Genomic DNA, 6,000 nt, shown 5'->3' with positions numbered 1-6,000 from the left:
TAGGTGAGGCCTTCATAATAACCAAACAAGATGTTCATCAAGAAGGTTACTACTACTCAACCTCTTACTTATCATAAGTTGCACTCAAGTCCGGGCATAGGACCTCACTCATAAACGTGTGTGAAATTGTGTAAGTGAAGTGTGTGAAGGAAGCAATCCTACACTATCCAATCTACAAAACACAACACATATGATATAGAAAATAAAATTCTTCTACCCTAAAGTTCAAATTACACAACACATATTTATATAATTTATGCAAATAAGACAAATAACAAATAAGGGACATAAATAAAAAATAAAATAACAGTGAGATAAACATTTTTAAAAAAAAATTATTAATTAGTTTAACTAACTATTATAGGCTTGACTCTCAAAAATATCCCCAGTGAAGTTGTCATCTGTAGCAACCTCGGTCGCGACGGGACGGCGAAAAATAAATTGAAAAAGAGGAGTCGCCACCAATGTTGTTTTTATGGAAAAACATTGGAAAAACCATAAAATAGAAAATAATCTACGAAAACCAAATTTTTGAGTTCGGGAATCGATTACGTGTGAGGAAGGTATTAGCACCTCACAACGTTCGTCTTAAGAGACGATTACCTTTAATTAATTAAACTAATTATTTATAATTTATAAAATATTTATCTCACTAAAATGATCAAATATATTTTATTTAACTAAACTATTATTGTATATAATAAAAAGTTTAAAATTATTATTGTTATATAAAAAGGAAAATAATATATTTTTATTTTTTGGCTCGACAAGATTTATTTCTTCCTCCTACGTATCTCCATGTGTAATGAAGAATCAGAGTCACGTAGTTCTTTGTAGAAAATATTTGTGTGTTGATATTTTTAAATTAAATTTTATATTTAGGATTCTTGAACCGTCTCAGCTCATTCATCCTAAAAATATAAAATTGACTAAGGTGTACACCAAAGTCAATTCAATAAAATTATAATTATAATTATTGTTAGAGATGTTATGAGGTTAAAAAATTTCTTGGTTAGACATTTTTGTTTTTGGAGAAAAAAATTTAAAGATAAGCTGTCACAACTTGTACTTTAAATTCAAAGGTTAAAAAGATGTCACATCTAATTAACCATTCCTCCAATAAAATTTTTGATACAATAATTTGAGATATTTACATTAAATATTGTAACACTATATTTTGATATTTAATCACATTTTAAATTTAAATAAGGGCTACTGATAGATATTACTAGTATAAAAATAAAAAAATAAAAAGAACTGAGTTTAATATACTCACAATTCTTCGCTACAGAAGCGGTAACTTGCTGGTCTCTTCCTCTGGGTTTCCTCTGGTCCAAGGTGGAGATGTGTGTGTAGGTGCCCTTTGGAAAGGGAAAGGGCCGCTATTTATAGACTTTCAGGAGGGACCGGAACGGCCCGTTCCGGGGTTGCAATTTTAGTCACAATGGCCATTTTCAGAACGGGCTGTTCCAATTTCGGAACAGCCCGTTCTAGACTAAAATTTTAATGTATTTTGGTAGTTCGGGAACGGTCGTTCTAGCCTAAAAACTATAGGTCTTTTTTGAAAATTGGAACGGCCTGTTCCAGTTTGGGAACGGCCCGTTCCAGTTGTGGGAACGACCGTTCTGGGCTAGAAATATTAGGGCATTTTGGAAGGATGGAACGACTCGTTCCAGTTTTGGAACGGCCCGTTCTGGGCTAGAACTTTTAGGGCTCTTTGGAAGGTTGGAACGGCCCGTTCCAGTTTTGGAACGGCCCGTTCTGGGCTAGAACTTTTAGGGTTCTTTGGAAGGTTGGAACGGCCCGTTCCGGGCTAGAAATTTTATGTCTTTTCGAAAGGTTGGAACGGCTCGTTCCAGTTTTGGAACGGCCCGTTCTGGGCTTCTAAAATCATATAAAAATTACTAAATTACCCCCCCATAAAAATATAAGAAATGAGGTGTTACATTTGGCTTCCATATTTTTGTCTTTTTTATTCTTTCTTGTATATATTTTTTTTGCTATTTTTTTAAACAAAAATTGACATTTCCCAGATGAAATTGGGTTACTACAGGCTTGTTGTACAGAAATTTAAATAAGACTAATTAACATGGACTCTTAATAAAATGCAATAATCTGACACAAAAATCTCCTCATGACCGTACATATTGGAATTTGATACCTTAATCTCCAATGAAATTAAAGGCACTAAAAATACATCTTAATGAAACATATCAGCACCTCTTTCCGGTTGAGGTGCTTCCTCTCTTCACTAATTAAGGAGCATCCCTTAGGGTTTGTTGGGGGAGCCATGAGGGCAAAGCGAACGCATTTGCGAGGGTAGAAAGGGTTGGTTTGAGGAGAATAGAGGACAAGTCCTTTCCTTAATTGTTTGGATGTTGCAAGTTGAAAAAGGGGAAGGAATTGGAGAAGATAACTGACTGTCGTATCAATTTGCTAATTTGGTCATTTTATCCATATTTTGCATTTTACCCCAGCATCTTTTCATGAAAAAAATTCTTATATGATGCTCCCAACATTGTGGTGGACATGAAAACGGAGGAATAATGCGATTTAATTTCACAAGATTCAAAAGAGATAAAATTAAGTAATTGAAAGATTTTATAACTAAAATATTATAATATTATCTTATTTTTTATTTACAAAAATTATAATAATGACAATAAAATTTGAATTTATGACTTTGTATATATTATTCTAATATTTATTACTAAGTCGATTTTAGTGGTTTAAAATATTATTTCTTTTAATGTTGTTTTATTTTATTTTTTCTAAAATAAAATGATTGCACTTGTAAGATCTTTCATAGTAGTTATTAAGTTATAAAGATATATTTCTTTAACCTTTGAAGGCATGAATGAAAAATCTAAATGCCATTTCTATCAAAGTTTTTAGTCTTTTCTTATTTCTAATGGCATCTTTATGTTATCTTACGATAGGGTAACTATTTGCTTGTTATCATATGTGTAGAGTGATCTATCCTACTGTTGCTGCATTTAAAGTTTTTGTTCAAGTTAGTGGGGAACAAATTCGTTGGGATCCTTTCGCTGGCAATTAATTATGTGTAAAATTAATGTTGATGGAGCCTTTTTGTTGAATGTGAAGGTGATGGGAGCCAGTAATTTTGTTTGTGGGGCTTATGGTGAGTGGATCTTTGGATTTTCTTGCTTTTGTGATGTTGAAAAAGTCTTAAAATAGTATTTCATCAATAAAAGTCATGTTATGTGAGTTCAGATTAATCTTTAATTATTAATTTTAGGAATTTGCTTAAATTATCGTCCATGAATATAAATAAAATATATGAATTTCTTTTTTTGGAGAAAGGTCTTGATGGAATCATGAAGGGCTTTGCCCAAAAGACTCCAAGAGGAATGAGTTAGAAGTGAAGATAGAAGACTTAAGTTGATCATGTCATGTTGAGCTTTAGGATTATGGAGAAAAGAAAAATACTATAAAAGAAGTTGAATAGTATCAAATTTAACGTTTTTTGAAACAATGAAATAGTATTATATACCTTAAAGAATGCAAACAAAGAGATAAGAATAAGGAAAACAAAGTATTTTTATATTGATTCGTCTCAATCATTGAGATTGTGTCTAATTCTTGATCAATTCGATCAAGTTTCATTATTTTTTCAAATATACAAATATTTTTTCACAAGTTAATTTTGGCTAAATCTAAGTATATTGTTTGACTTGCTTCTTCAAATAACTATTTAAGTATTTTTTGAACAACGAAGCTTCTCTATGCTTTAATAATAATGTATTCTTTACAACAAAGTCTTTTCAAGCTTCAAACTATAATACAAAGTTAAAGTTAAGTAATAATAGTTATTTCGTCTTACTCACAAGATGTAATACAACAATAATTAAGTATAGTGCTTTACACAGAAAAAATGGAATGAAATTTTATGATGATTAGCTTCTTCTTCTTTTTGAGTCTTCAAGTTTCTTTATATATGTGTTTCATGAAGGTAATTGTTGCGAATACTTGAGCTTCACTCATAGGTTTACTTCATCTTTATTTCTCTTCCTTTCTTATAGAATAAAATGTCTATTGGTACTTGAGCTTCACTCATACATTTTACCAAATTATCATTTCTTATTTAATCAATGAAACTACTTATCACCTTTAAGGTACAAAATAGGAGAAAGTATAGCATGTGTCATTTGAAAATGACTTTATTTGTGACTTCACATACTTTGAGATATTTGTTTATCCTTTCTTTGACAAAAAGTAAATCTCTATTATTTTCTTGAAGTTCAAGTATCAAATAAACTTTTATTCCTTCAATTTGTTAATGAATAACATAAACATGGATGATTTGATTATCAAATATAATAAATAATATATTTAATGCATTCATCTCAAATAGACGAAGTGTTTTATTTGAAAGACTAGATGTCATCATAACAAATCATCTTATGTGATTGTCTATTCTTATATGATTTTAAAAGTATTTCTTTGTGAAAACTATTCAAGTTTGTTAACATTAAAACTTATACTCTTGAGAGATCTAAAATAATCCTTTGAATTGACAAGGATTATTGATGTTTAGTCAATTTCTATCATTTTTCTTATAAACATTATTTTCTTTCTTTGACCTTATATTATGGGTCAATTAGAGTAGGTTATTTTTGTATTATTTTTTCCTTGGGAGTTTATTTGGTAATTTTGGAGGTGTATTTTAAAAATTAAAAATATAACAAGTAGGCTTGTAACCCAAAGTGGAGGTACCACTTTGGTGTTTTCAACATCTCCCTACGTGCTTCACACACTCTCCTTTAATCACATTTCCATGTCTAGCCACACATTTCATGCTAGTCACGCCTCCCACATTAATCACTACAAGAAATATTATACATAGTGACATACAAAAAGTGTCACTATAGGTACAATATATGTAAGTATATGTTTATTTGACATGTAGTTACACACAATTTTAGTGTTGATTTTGAATGAGATTTAATAATATATTTTGTATGTCATTATAGCCTATACCCACACTTTTTAATAATATACCAATAAATATTGTATTTATTGTGTGGGTAAAAATAATTTTTAGTGACATATATAATGTCACTATAGGGTGTGTGTCACTATGTAACAATTTTCTTGTAGTGAATGTATTTATATTTAATTAAGGGAAAGTGAGAAGCTAATAAGTTGGGCACCCAAGTTAGGCCAAACAAGGATTAGTTAGCTTGTTCAACAACCTAACCAATTCTATACAAGTCCATTTCCTTCATTTGTAAAATACTTTTGAGAATTGAATGAGAATTTGATTTTCTCTCTACTCAAAAGTCTCTTGAGTTCTCTTTTCTTAGAGTGTGATGAATAACCTTAGACTTATCTCTTTTGTGAATAGTGTCATTCACCTTTCTACTTTTGGAATTTCTTCTCCTTTGCCTCCCCTTGTATGAAGGATCTTTTGGAAGAGGAGATGAATATGTGAAGCATCTTCCATCATGAAAGAAGAAGAAAAATGAATTGCAAGCTAAAATATAATATATAATACATAAAAGTTTGGCTTAATTATGTATTTAGTACTCTAAATTTAGGGTATATTTTTTAGTCTCCCAAATTTAAAGCATGTTTTTAGTCTTCAAAATATCAAAATTTATTATTTTAGTTTTTTAAATTTAGGATAAATTCTTTTGATCCCTTAAATTTTTTAAATTTATCTTTTTAATTTCTATAATTTTAAATTAAATATTATTTTAGCTTCCCAAGACTATTACATGGACATTTGATACGTAAAATATTTTTATTTTTTCAAATATCTGAATTAAAAATTTTTAGTTTCTCACCTTTGACTTATTATCTAAAAAATAACATTTTTAGGAAATGTGTTTTCTATAAATTAATGTTTTTTATATTGGTTTTCACCAAAGATAATAAATTCTCTCTCTTAGTTTTGTAGTTTTATTAAATTTTAATCAATAAAAATTGTGTTAAAAAATATGTTACCGGTACTTTTAATAAATAATTAAATAAAAT

Source organism: Cajanus cajan, chromosome 10 (assembly GCF_000230855.2).
Source record: "Cajanus cajan strain Asha chromosome 10, NIPB_CcT2T_4, whole genome shotgun sequence".
NCBI lineage: Eukaryota > Viridiplantae > Streptophyta > Magnoliopsida > Fabales > Fabaceae > Cajanus > Cajanus cajan.
Note: the sequence above shows the minus strand (reverse complement) of the source record.